The following is a 14,927-nucleotide window of genomic DNA, read 5'->3' as shown; positions in this document are numbered from 1 at the left end:
TTTAGATCACCGCTACTCTACCGACTGAGCTACAAGGTCAGAGCGGGAGCAGGTCGTGAGTATGTGAGACGTATTGACAAGGACAAGTTCGGCTCGGCCCAAGCCTAATTTAAGATAATCGTTAGTTTGTTGTCCTTCAGTAGCATATTGATAGTAATGATTCCAAGTCGGAGTGAGGCCTAACACTACTGTGAAGTTTTTATACCCAATTATTCCATCAGAGACAACCTAGTATTGGAATTGGGCCCACACAAGGACAGAGAAAAAACTCTGACCAGGGTGGGATTTGAACCCACGACCTTCGGATTTAGATCACCGCTGCTCTACCGACCGAGCTACAAGGCCAGAACGGCAGCAGAGCGTGGAATACAAAATAACAAGCAATTAAAAGAAAAGAAAATTGGCAGAAGTCTGGACTACCCAAGTATAATCGAGTGGGGAGCCCAGGACTAAAATTTAATTGCTGTTTTCAATGCATTTAAAATGAATAAAGAAGGAAAGCTTCGCTACATAACGAAACTAATAAAATAGATCATCAAGTAAGATCAGAAACCCATAAGGGTTGAAACGTGTAACGCGCGTTCACAGCTTCCGAATATTCAGTTGCGACTGATTGGTTGAATGTTTCAGTGCTAGTACCATATTGGAAACCCCTCGCTCTTGTTGTTCCAAATATGGCACTTAGCAAATTGAATATTCAGAAGGTTGTTTCCCAGCACACCAGGGGCCGTTACACGTTTCAACCCTTACGGGTTTCTGGTAAGATTAAACTATGGTTGATACTTGGAATAGAGTTGAGATCGTCAAGTGTTTATAACTATTAAGTTTAAGAGATTTGATATGATTTTAAAAGCCCAGAGGGAAGAAATATTCTTTGAAGATTTGTCTAAAGAATTCCACAACCGAAAAACTGCTACTTCGAAGCGACCTTAGAACATATTGATTAGATTGGGCTAGTTGGACGCTTTATGTGCTATAGATTTGCTCAACAAAAGAATTAAAAAGATGTGTTTTCCTGGATGCTACCGAAATCGACGAAGTCCGCATAAAATTCTGATTCGCGATCTTTAAACTCTTAGCCCACGAGAAGACACGACACTCTTAACATTGGCGGATGTTTGGTATTAAAAAGGCAGCACTTTTTCTTCGATCAATGCTGTTGGTCTGTCAGAGTTTCATCCTCTGATATTCTCCAACCCTGTAACAAAATGTTACGGTTTTGTGTCTTACCTATGTGGAAGTGTCCACCCCAGACAGTCACTGTTGGATAAGAATCTCTCCATAGGGTATAGCCGGTGCTTGTTATACGATTTCTCCTCCCACCACGCGCGGGTACACTGCAGCCCCCTTAAATGCCGGCCGGGCTAAAATGGACTGGAACTCTCTCGTACGCTGAATCCGTTGGGCAACGCAGCCACTAACCTTCTCGAAGGAGCCAGGTGGAGCGGCAACGACTAATTTTGACGCTTTGATTTCATACTTTGAGGTTTCAAAAGAAAATGACGTGCTTTCTTGTCAATTGAAAGAATCCTGAAATCATGTCCAGCCAATATTTTTGCCCCTAGGGTTCTGGCTGATAACGCTAGAGCTTCAATGATGGCAGACATGCCTTTTAATGGGCGAATCTCTTTTCCTGTTAATGCAGTCAGTTGTCTGTAGTATTCCACAACACCCTCTGGCTTCCCTTGAGGTCGCCGTCATATCCAAAGATGTCGAAATAAAAGCGCGAGCCTTCTGGCGTCAGAAAATGATGTTGGAACGTTTCAAAGGTTGCGAACTTTGTAATGCTTTCGAGATGCTCAGGCTTGAGGAGATAATCCAGCATTTCAGTGTGCGACATGTTCTTAAACATTCCCCGTGTCAAGGTCGGAAAAGACTGCCGTTTGATTTCTTGCTCGTCCCTGGAAACGATTCCCCTGGTTTCTGTTTTTGGATTCGAGTAAAAATCCCAGTCTGTCGAAGGAATATTTAATCTCAAAGAATTTCTCTGAAAGATACAGAAAAATATTGTATGTTTAGCCTGAGCCCCAAAAATTCAAACAAAGTACTCTGTCGTATGAGACTGGCTTACTTGAACGTCTATATTAGTCAACCTGAACTTCAAGTTCGTGTTTTGAAATTCCCCTTGCAATTAGATAGTTTGAAAAGTTCTTTTAATAAAGGCGAAATGCTGTCTCGGTTTAAAGAGCTATCATATTGAAAAAACCTTCCTATTCATAATCCTGTTTGGGTGCGAAAAGTACAATTTCAAACATTAACTTGCTGCATTAAAGGAGGCTAAAACCATTTTCAATACTTTCGAAAAAACTGTAGTATTCAGAAGGATTGAATTTCTCATAAAGGCTAAGTTTTTTCGTACCATTTGAAACACCAATAATTCCTTAACCGAAGGCACTCATCGGTGTGACGTAATAAGTAACCAAGACAACAAAAGAACCGCCTAAGAACACCCTATATTTTGTCTTAAAATGCCTAAATCTCATGAGCAAACTCGGTGACCCCCAATTTTTATTGAGGTAAAAGTGGTTTACAGACTAAGACAAAACACTCTGCAAAGTTGTAAAAAATTACTGGAGTGGATTCAGAGGCACCTTAACAACTGGACAATTTTAAATTTAAAATGGCTCTGAATTCGCTTCAGAGAATTTTTTAAACTTTGTTGAGAGTTCTATCTTAGCTTGCTAATCACTTTCCAGAAATAAAAAACGGGCGGGGGTCACCGAGTTCGTTTTTGAAATATAGGCTTTTACAGACACAATAAAGGGCATTTTCACACGGCTGTTTTGTTGCCATGGTAACTCAATACGTCACATTGATGAGTGCATCTTGTTAAGCAATTATTAATGTTTCATTTGGTATCATAAAATTGCCGGTACATGGAACAGTGATGTAGAGTTAATTATTCAAGTATCCGATATTCCCTCCAAATCGTTGAATCGGTTTGAGCCACCTTAAATAACATGTGGCATCATGCTACCAAGACCCAAGAAACTGAGGTATTCCACCCTTACCGCATGTTATTGTGCGCCATGTCAATTCTCCAGGCTCCAAGACCTGTGAACAAGATGAAGAGAAATGTCTTCGATACTGTTTTGCCTTCACTTGACTGGCAAAAATTAAAAGGCCAATTCGTAGATAAAACCTAAAATATGGACAGTTAATTACAAACTTCGACGACGCGTTTCTTAATTCTTTGAGGGTCTTTTTGCTTGCTACATTTCATGGTTGTAATGAATTGACTGTCTGATCGTTAAAAGTTTGCCCATACATTTTAAACTTTGCCTTACGATCCTTGTATGGGTAGAATTCAGTAGCCTATACGCGTGCGTCTTCTGTATGGAATAGGCCTCATAACTTTGCGCACCCGCGGATTATTAGAGACCGGCCGAGTTAGCGGTAGTCTCCTTCGCAGCCGGTTTTGGATGTCACGCAACGCTCTCCCCAAAGAACGTTCTTTGGGGGGAGCGTTGCGTGACATCCAAAAAACGGCTGCGAAGGAGACTAAGTTAGCGGTGGTTTAAATTGTTCGCATATCTTCCCCTGGTACTTAAGTAGTTGCAGGTTGACCTAATTCCACCAGAGGTTTCGTCTACTTGCTGTCAGAAATGATGTAGTCTCATTTGTATTATTTGTTTTTCAAATAGTGTATTTTTAGCCTTTCATGCAGTTGATCTGTTGATGACAAGTTATGCTGCATGGATCAGTTTCAAAGATAGAGATAATCAGCTATATCGCGATATGGTTTTTTCGTTTTGAGTTAGTTCGAGCTCGGTACAAAAATTGAGTTGAGTTGAATAAAGTTGATTTAGTTGGGAAATACTAAAAACAGACAACTTGTCTCGCGATTTCCAACATTGCTATACTGGCCACCTGGGAAATACCTTACGGCAATTTTATTCTACTGTCGTACTATGCTGTTTTCCTTTTCGTAGTATTAGTTAATTTTAAGACTTGTAATTTTCTGTTAATTATTGTAGGTTTCAAAGTAATTTACTTTGTCAGCCCGTAAACTTTGATAACGGTGGAATATCTCGAAACTAGCTTTTATTCCGCCTTCAAATGGTTAATTAGTAATATATCTCTAATTTGTATTAAATCTCTTTAGGAGTATCTCATGAAGAATTCTATTGCCACTTTATACTTACCTACTGTAACATTAGGAACTTGAAGGAAGACATGATCATGAATCCTTCCACCAAGGCGCTCATCTCTTTCGAACACGCACACTTGAGTTTCTTTGCCATGTCGTAGGAGTGATTCAGCCATGTACAATCCACTAAGGCCGCCGCCCACGATCGCTACATCGCATTTCTTTGGCCCAGTGCACCCTCCACCACTCCCCCCACCACCATCTATTAAATAAGCGAGAAAGAAAACGTTAAGAACGATGTAACAACAGCAACAACAATAGTTTTGAGAGATGCGCTGACAAAAGTTCAACTTAACTGACGTCACCTTATTTTCTTACTTTTGATATCAGACTTTACCGTAACAGTGCAACATATATGGCTGCACAGATTAAGGACGGGAAAAAAGTAGTTTGGTGAATAATTTATCAACGTTAAGAAGATATTCAGTTATTCCACGACAACTGAAGATATACTTCTATCTAACTGAGATCGAGGACTGGCCGGAATATTTCCGATTACATAAATATGTCGCGCGAGTGCCAATAATATAAATTGAAATGGAAAACAACTCCAAGGAGCCTTTACTTATAGCACTCCCCAAGAAAACGAATTCGAGTCTAGATCTTTGAATCAAGCAAAGAACAAATTCTAAAATTTAGTTGCTCTGTAGTAGTGTACAGATCCACAAAATTGGCCAATCACAGTGGACGCACTATCTGTGATTTCGTAAATTACTTTTCTTTTTTTTTGGTACAATATTAATTTTCTGAGATCATTCCAGGATAAGGTTATGATACTTGTAGACGCATATTTCCATAAATAATAACAATGGTTTAAAAGTGGAGACAATAAATCAGCGAAATCCTTTGTGTTTTGATTTCAGTATTTTAAGTGCTTACGGGAAGTAAGTTGCCTTCAATATGTCATGAAACAAGGCGTCATTTGTTGATAATTTCTTGCTATGTAGTGTCTGTCATCTCGGCACTGAGATACTTACCGCACAGTCCGCAAGTCTTTTGACAAAATCGTTTCACGACGTGGTTCGAGCAATCATTTTTATAAGCCTCACAGAACGCTTTGCTTTTCTTGTCTCGGCAGTCTGCAAGGCAAGAATTTGCTTGAAAATTACTTGTACCAGAGGGGTGATTTATACACATGTATAATTGTAGGGAGCGCTCTGAGCATAATGGGTATCGCTCGCGGACTGCATTCAAGCGCTCCGGGTTCGAATCCCAGCTCGTGCGTTCCGAAATTCACTCAGTTTTTCATCCATTCGTGGTGGGTAAAATGAGTACCAGTATTACTGGGTACAAGTTGTGCGCGCAAAGGGTTAGGAGTGGCTCCCACCCCTGCAGTGAGTTACGGTAGATGCCGTGAGTTACTGTAGAAGCCAAGGACAAAGGAGCCTTCGGATTGCCTTCCACTGCTATCGGCCTCTTGTCTTGTCTTGTCTTGTCTTGTAATGCTTGGCCCTGTGCAGCCAGACCGTCTGGCTTCATTTGGGAGAAGTTGAAGCTTGCTCCACCTTAAGCTGATGCCTAGTGTATCGGCAAATGAGTCCACGTGCATGGACCCGACTGAAATGCGGACTTTAATGATAATGATAATGATAATGATAATAATCAGTTTAATTCCCCTTTTTGTAGCTTAACAGCTAAATTACAAGAGTGGTCAAAGTACTAGTCATAAATATACATTATCACGAAACATTTTACTAGGAATATCTATATGCAATAAATTTGTCGAGACGGCTAGTAGAGGCCATGGCGAGATCCTCTCTGATGGTGCCTGAACGTAGAATGTATTCATGGGACACAGTTGTGCGCTGTGGTAGCTAGTTAGCAAAGACACCGGTGTCCCGAACTCTCTGGATAACTTAGTGCATGCTGCGTCACGCCGATCCGAGAGAGTACAAAGACCACAGTGCACAAGTGTGTCCCTGTAGGGAAGCCCAGGAGAGATTATCTCTAAGGCTTTTTTTGCACACCCTCAATTAGGAGGCTAAGATTTTCCGGCAAATTTGCCCAAACTGGGGGGGGCATACTCCAACACTGAACAGACCAGGCTGGAGTACACCAGAACTAAATCCCCTTCCATCACACCTGACTTCTTCAAACAACTCAGTGCGTACAGGCGAAAGAAAAGCAGCAGAAAAGCGGCAGAGAGACCTTGCAGCTCTTTACAGCCTTTAATTTCATCGGGCCAGTACATGATGCAGCTCTATTGTGTTTAGGATTGGGCTTCATTGTTCCCGATGTTTATATTTTAATTCGCGATGTTTTCTAAACCAATCCGGAAGAGACGTTGTAATAGCCTCGTCCAAGTGTCATTGCTTCAAAAGATGTGCATCGAGAGTCGAGAGTCACCCATATGTGATAATATACTGGATATACAGAAAAGCGGCAGAGAACATTTCTGAGAACTGCAATTGAAAATATTTTCAGCTCAATTAATGCTGACGCATTCCTTGACCATATTAATAGTTACAGCAGGTATATGAACTTATAGCATGTGTCCGGCGAACCAATGAAAATGCTGGAAATCTGATGTCGGTAGTTCAGTTTTTAATAATTAACAATTAGACCCGTATCCCGCAAGGGTTACGGGTCAATAGCCCATGAGGCGAAGCCGAATGGGCTATCAACCCGTGAACCTTGAAGGCGAAGGGTCTAATTGTTTTAGTATCACCCAACTAGTCGGACAAAAAGGCAATGATAAAGTTATGAAACGCAAGTTGAAAATATATTTATTTGGGAATAAAACAAAAGAAAGCGTCACTCTTTTCGCTACTCGAGGACTATTACTAATAGTCCTCTAATAGCGTAGCCAATCAAAATGCAGCATTTGCATTAGTCCACTAGTTGGGCGATACTAATGCGCGATATTCACCTGAATTTGTTTTCAAAATGGCTGCAAGCCGTTTTGTCGAGGTCCGTATAATAAAAAGAGATATATACTAAACCCCACATGACATGTTAATATCGCTCACAAATAGAGACAGACAGAGTCTGCCGGTCTGTTGAGGTGTTACGCTATCGGCTACTAAAGGCATTCCTCCGATTTTAAGGTTCAATTGGTATGTTTCTAAATCGTCAGCGGATTTGGCGATGCCGCGGTAACACCGGTGCCTGCTAATCGCAGACTGCAGACTACTCCCAATACCTACGCCCCTAAAAAGGAGATTTGCAGTGACGTCATCGAAAATTCCTTCTATTGTTCACTTTGCCACATTCACAAATTTTCATCCTCTCAAAGTGATTTCTTGCGTTGTTGTCCCGGAGTGCATTTTGTTTCCGTAAACGTCGGTGTAGATATTTGATTTGTACCAGTGATCGCTTGACGTGCTACTTAAACTCTTGTTTCAAGCAAATGGCCAATTTAGAAGTCAAAGTTAAAGAGAAGAAAAGGAAAAAAAAAGTTGAAGAGACCTGTCTCTAAGCAAGTCAGTTTGGTGGTGTATTGTCAGTTTAAAATAAGAACTGAGAATTTCCAATTTGGTAATTTTGCTGTTGCGTGGCAAGCGAACAATACGTTTCAGCCCGGCTCTGATGCCATCGAATATAAATCCACCGATGTTGTTGAAAGTATTTTCATAAACGATTTAATATACGATATAGGGAATTCAGACTAATAAGTTATGCAGATGATACCAAAATTTATTTAGCGCATAAAAATCCTCAGATTGTTGAGAAAGGACTTAATAGAGAGTTCATGCAATAATGGTTTCAAAAGAATGGAACTGATGCTAGTCAACCCCGATAAATATTAGGCTCTAGTGTTGGGCAATACAGAATACGAAATGAGTTTAAAATGTACAGACGCAGCTCTACCAATATCATTTGTTAGGTATGACCGTAGATAACAAGCTAAAGTTTGAAGTCCGTGTGACATCGCAAAATCGTAAGGTTGGGGGTTAGGTAACGCCCTTTATAGACTATTGCCGCGCAGGACAAAGGAAGCTTTATATCGAGCGTCTATACTGCCACATTTTTATTATTGTAGCCAAGTATGGCACCATTGTATTGTCAGAAATACTAAGAAGCTTGAACGAGTACGTGAACGTGCTCTAAGATACCGTTATGTGAGGATAAGGAAACACCATACACGCCAAATTGCTAGAGTGGATCAGGTTGGGTACTGCATCAGAAAGCTGTCATATTCAAGATGTGTTGCTCATTATAAATAGTTGCTTTCAAGGCAGTTCGCCTATCAGTATAGCTGATCTGATAAAAGCAAGATGAAATAGGTATAATTTAAGGGGCCACAATATCCTCTTGTTACCTAGGGTAAATAGCACAAAATATGGTCTAAATGCATTTAGATAATTGCATGCAGCAAAATGTTGCAATTCATTTCCAGATACACTTCGTGTTATGGCTGGCTCTAAGCAATTTGTTGAAACCATTCGGAAGATGAGTTTCAGCTAATTTTATAGTTCTTACGCTTGTAATATTTAGTTTTTAGGTAATATAAGTGTAATAATAGTATTTTTTTAAAACAGTATTTTAGTATTGTTGTACATGTGTTTGTAATGTACATACTAGGTTTTTAGGTAATTTTAGTATATTAGTGGGAAACCTGCAAACTGGCCTTTGGCTAATTATAAGTGTTTCAACCACGTTAAATGAAGCTATCTATCCATCTACTGAGTATTATTTTTTCCACTCGTCCTCACAAAAGTCCAACTTGTCAATATTGGCAAACACCACGATCACACGATCACGATGATATTTCATGCATGAACTCCAAGTAATAGTTCTCGAATTTGCTTCTCAGCTCCATTCTTAAACAAAGCAAGGTGGTCAGTGATTGGAGATAAAATCAACACACTTCGCTCTTCCTCCTGTTGGGCCAGCTGCCGTTTTGTTCCGCGATCTTTGACCGGAAAGACGGTAAGACCATTAGAGGATTTATGTAGCTTCTCCCTCAGTTCTCGAACTTCATCATGCAAGGATTGATTTCAAGTTCTTCTTATAATTTCTCAGTTGCAATGGAATTTTTAGAATAGATATAGAAGCTAAATCGAATAATGGTTTTCCCAAGAATAAGAAAACTAAGGTTCTTTTGCGCTCAGATATGTTCCTACAGCTTGCCTTCTTATCGATATCATAGTCGAAGATTAACTTCTGATTAAAAAAACGCGGCCTCTGAAAATAGTTGTTATCTGGCCTAAACTTTCGAAACGGTTGGTGTGTTCCCCACTTGGAAAAATGCCGGTCAAAAAATAAATAAAAGTTTTTCTTTACCTTTTGAGGATGTTAATCCTATGAAAGTGAAAATCAGGATAATAAGCATTTTCTTCATTTCGGTCTAATTGAGGCACTTGTCAAGAGATTATTCGCAGCTCATGGTCCAAATGCAGAGAGTTGGGAACGTTGTGACAATATCTTCTTACGATGAGAACAATAAATCAAAATCGGCGTTTTCTTTGGATTGCAAGATAGTGATCGTATTATCAAACGAACACGAATGACAGCTGGACAATTTTCCGCGTCCAGTTTGATAAATAACGCTGGGTTGCCTGTGAAAAACATCGACGGTTGTATGTTCACAAGGCACTGCGAAATGACATTTGGGTCTGCTTTAGAGGCGAAAAATAAACGATTCGTTTCGTACGTTTAAACAGATGCAACAGAGAATTCACGTGGGTACGGTCTTGTTTGCTCAGGCTGTTTATAGAGAATTCGAAATTTTCCTCGTTTAAACGTGATTCTCAACCCACCTGAGAGCAGTGAAAATTTACTACAATCAATTTTTTTCACAACTCAGTGGTATTGACACTAGTAAGTATTGTTCCATCTCATTTGAAAGAGAAGAAAATTTTCCAAATTTTGACTTTAAAACAGCTTGAGACAAGATGAAGAAGAGATATAAAGAAACAATACAAGAATAAATACCTCTTACTAACCGAGTTCGAAGTCCGTACTGTAAGTTACGGCCGGTCCGAGTTTTTTCCCGTGGATTTATGGCCCGCGCGCTTCGCGATATGGCCATAAATCAGCGGGAAAAAAAACGAGGATCCTCCGTATCTTACAGTACGGACCAAAAAAACGAGGTTACTAAGATATTTATTATATCTCTGAGGTTAATGCGGCGCACGGGCAAGGAAACTAGTCGAAGTTAAGAGGAAGGTTCAACTGCCACAAAGATTGCCGTGTCAAAATCCGAAAAACTACATCTTCTTGGCTGTTAGAAATAGTTGCTTGCAAGATTCAAACAGTTTTACAAATTTGTGTATCAGAAACGACATGAAAAACTTGCTACATAATGTTTTATCGAAATTTTACATTTAGCGGGCTGAACAGCAGGCCGTACCGTAGAATACGGCCCGCTAATTTAGCCAATAACAGCGCGTTTAGAGGCGTATTCAATATCGTCTCACTAGCAGTATCAAAATATTATGATCATAGTATCTGTGTTCTTTTGTTTGTTTGATTTCTTAAATTTTGCCTTGGAACAAGTTTGAGAGATCGTTCGCGAGTCACAAACATCAAAAAGAGCAACAAATAATAATTGATTTTCACTTGCAATGGTAAAAAGTGTGTTAACGATGAAACAACAACAATGATATTGAATGTAAGGAGAAATGTAGACTCGGAAAAATATCCGAGTCCCAGATGGGATTTGAACCCACGACCCTCCGTGATCTAGTCGGATGCTCTAACCACTGAGCAACTGGAGACTCTATGGTAAGCAAGGGTCAATTTGTGGGTCTCGAATGGAACCGCATCACGCGGCTGCACAGCCAAGTATTGACTAGCACATTTGAGTTTCAAATGTGCTATTCAATACTTGGCTGTGTAGCCGCGTGATGCGGTTCCATTCTAGACCCACAAATTGACCCTTGCTTACCATAGAGTCTCCAGTTGCTCAGTGGTTAGAGCATCCGACTAGATCACGGAGGGTCGTGGGTTCAAATCCCATCTGGGACTCGGATATTTTTCCGAGTCTACATTTCTCCTTACATTCAATATCAAAGGTAAAAAGTAAAATATAAGGGTTATTGACCTAGCATGAGGTCAGGATGACTCGATATTGGCCAAGTTCTTCTTTTTTGCGTGTTTATGTCGAGGTCCATAAACACGCAAAAAAAAGAACGAGGCCAATATCCAGCTATCTTGACAGAACAAGTTTGGTCAATAAAGGATTTATTATATGGGATAAAACACAAAAAAAGTGATCTTTGATCTTGCGGGACCAAGCGAGATATCCCGAGCAGGCAAGGTAGCTCCATCTTGCCCGCTCGGGTAGCCAATCACAGCGCGGGATTTGGTTCATCTTGTCCACTCACGGAGCTAGTGTTATATAATAAGAAACCTTACGGTGTGTTGCCAAGTATCCGACCAGTCAAAACTGCGATATCCTTATTAGTTTTTGGAAAACGAAGTATACGGAAAGGAAACCAAACATTTAAGCTTTGAAATGCAAGTTTTGGCGGGCTTTAAGCTCTAGGATCATTTGCAGAGTTGAGTGAAATTTTCAGGCTAATATTCACGCTTTTCTCTGAGGAGTAAAACAATCACTGTTGAAGAATGGGTCTATAAAACGTGATCATGATTTTTTTAAAGGAACCTTTCGATATTTGCAGTGAGACTTCTCAAAGAATTCAAGTCGTTAGAACATCCTTCAATTCTTCCTGAAATGTAGAATAACAGAGGCCAGAATCGCCAACAATCTTTTTACCAAGCATGGCCAGAATACGACCAATTCTTTGTTTACTGTGCAAAATCATTGTATAAACTGCGTTTGTGATTAATTTCGTATGTTTAACCTTGGTTAACCTTGATCAACTGAAAGTTCCTTCATTGATTTATCGAGCTGAATTAATACCAGTCATGTGTTGCTTTCACTGGGCTAACAACTACCGGAGGCGAACATTAGAACGGAATTGTCATAAAATCTTTCTACAGAATGGCGCTACAAATCTTTATGAAAGTCATCGTGAAGGCAAAGTACGTAAGTATCAGAAAAGCAGCCCTTTAAAGTGGGAAATGAAGAAACGGACTTTGGAGGACAGGCTCACTGGGAAGTTCCACTGCAACTACCAGAAGGACTCTCTTCCAGTTTTAATCGAAAATGAGGAAAGCCAGTCGGCAGGTTGGCTAATTGAACTAGCCAACCGTGGCTTGGCTTGTCCAGGAATGCTGTCATAAAAATTCTTTGAATCGGGCCATTAAGTTTCAATAAGAATAAAACACAAACAGCGGTTACAAACATTTGCTGGAATTGCATAACTTTTTATGAACTTAACGTTCCGTATGTTACAACATACTTCATCAGAAGTGATTATTATTCAGTTAGAGATAACTTTAAATTCAAAAATACAACTGAATGCACTGGGAACTAAAGACATTGATTGACATAAAACGACAAGAAAAATGCTAATAATTTTCCTAGACAAGGATATTTAAAGACAAAACACCTGGAAACGAATAGTTTCAGAGTTTTTGATCAAGTGCAACTTTAGACTGAAAGTTCGCAAAGCATGACCTCTGGATAAGAAAAGGACCATTATATCTAGGGATGCTGTAAAGGTTTCAAGGTATGTATAGTAAGTACCCTATGAAAGGGACTAACAACTTGCCCCGCATCGCCGCCTGGAATTGCGACAAGACTACTTTTGACCTGCAAGGGAGGGCTGATAACGTCATTGGACCGTCTAGCTGGAAGCACCCAAGCTCCCCGGCCGCGTCCTCTCTGCAAGCAGAGCACATAACAATGTTGCCTGGTTTCAATTCCAGAGTTTTGAAGCAAGCAACCGTGGACAATCTTCCTGTCGGTGTACGTTGGATCAGTGGCTTGATCTGATCGGCGTAGTTACAAGTTGAGAAACTAAATATTTTAAGCAAGAGCCGATACAACGTAGATTTGATTTTAGTGGTGTATACTATATTTCGGCTGGCCAAACCAGCCTTCTTCAGGTACAATGAGAGTTTACATGGAATTGCTTCTATGTACATATATATATATATAGTAAATCGATGCTGACGTTATACTGGAAAAAATGTGATAAAACATGGCAGTTAAAACGAATTTGAATTCAAATACTAAGAGTCACTTGTTTCAATGCACGTGGCCAATCGTTGCCGCCCTACTTCGTCTTCTCTGGAAGGCGTACCCCGGTGACTTTCAACCCCTTAGATGGAGGTTTTTCTTAAGAAGTGTTTATTATTTCACATTTTATTCAATTTTCCGCCGGTAACAAGAATAACTACATTTTTTTGCAAGCATACAAATATAGAAAACGAACTACGACTCGCTATAAAACGTAAAATTATGATGCGAACATAGCTGATGAACTTTATATGCCCCACAAAATCAAAATTATTTAGTCTTTTTGCTTCAAAATGTTCTTCGATCGGCAGCAATTACAGAATAAGGGCTACATTCAAGACCTGTGGAAGTAATGGCTCGTTTGGCTCGGCAGTGGATGAAAGAACAAGTCATATGAATATTGGGGTCTGTTATACTGGTAGCTCGTTGGCTCGTCTGGCACGGCAGTGGATGGCAAACGAGCCAAGCGAGTCGGCTTGTCAGATGTGGCCCTGAATTCTGTAGTTTAGCCTTCGATTCTTAAACAAAAAGCTACTTCGCTTCCAGCCGCCGCGGCGACGTGTGCTTGACATTACACACTCCGGCCATACAGTATTTTGTTTTCACATTGTGTTTTCTTTCCCCGAGTCCTAGTTTTGTAGCTGTCTATCCAAATCCGATTCTTCACCACTTTCAAACACCATCTCTCTTCAGAAAAAAAGAAAAGCAATAGCTTCATCTAGACTTTGTCCCAAACGGCAAGTTTAAAACACAGGTCACATTCCACAGGTCACTCGTAAGGTCATTGTTTTAACTGTACTAAAGCAAGCCAAACCCTTCAAATAGACCATTTTACAGTTGTGGCTAAGTTACCAGGCCTAGCAATGGAAGCGAGGCTGCCGGTGACCCTGTTTTGATACAAACCTTCATGCTTTTGTAATGTTAATATGGACTAATTAGCGTTACAACAACACAATTTACATGATAAAAGCAGTGAGGTCTGTATCAATGCAAGGTCACCGGCAGCCTCGCAGCCATTCATAGTCTTGGTCGCTGAGCAAACAACTGTAAAATGGCCTATTGGCTAACCTTAGGCCTAAACATCGTTTTTAGGCGTAATGAGGCCTGAGTTTAGCATTAGTAAAGTTTTGTAACGAGTGACCTGTCAAAAGTGACCTGTACTTTAAACCTGTCTTGTCCCAAACGCTTCGTATGAGACACCACTAGCAATAAGCGACCATGCCAATGGTTTCCTACAGCCGAAGTCTTGAGGTGATCAGTAATAACCGAAACTTTTCCGAAAATTTTCCGTCTGCAGGGTGCACTTTTATCTATCCCACATGGTTTGTATTTTTCGTCTCCACCCAATGGCCTCTGCATTTAATCACAGGCCAACCACCTTCCTTTGGTGTCGTTGTTGTCGATTAAAACAGAAGAATATTTAATACGGCGCTTGCGATTTGCTCGGCAATAAAGTTTGAAAGTAAATAATTAAAACAGTGTGAGCTGAGTCCTGCGTTATGTTTTTTTGGTCGTTCCGAGCTGTATGAGGCGTCATTTTGCGAGATATTTTTTGTGGAGTGTTATCACGTTCCCGGTGCCACAGACACGTGGCGCCCGCGATTTAAACTCGTTTATTTAAGATCAAGGAAGGTAAACTTCATGCAACACGTGGGGTGAAAACTGAAGAAATACACAATATTTCGGAATAAGAGAAACTAAGGGCCTCTTCGTGTGAGCCCGGTTTCCGAGATCTCGCCTTAC

At 40.3% G+C, this 14,927-nt stretch overlaps 1 pseudogene; it reads right to left on the bottom strand.

Annotated features, from left to right (window-relative positions):
• Window positions 1-1,226: 1,226 nt before the first annotated feature.
• Window positions 1,227-9,514, bottom strand: LOC138053111 (uncharacterized; annotated as a pseudogene).
• Window positions 9,515-14,927: the final 5,413 nt, after the last annotated feature.

The sequence above is a fragment of the Montipora capricornis genome, chromosome 6, assembly GCF_036669925.1.
Source record: "Montipora capricornis isolate CH-2021 chromosome 6, ASM3666992v2, whole genome shotgun sequence".
Taxonomy (NCBI): Eukaryota; Metazoa; Cnidaria; class Anthozoa; order Scleractinia; family Acroporidae; genus Montipora; species Montipora capricornis.
The sequence above is the reverse complement of the archived record's forward strand: the minus strand, read 5'-3'. Positions and strand labels throughout refer to the sequence as shown.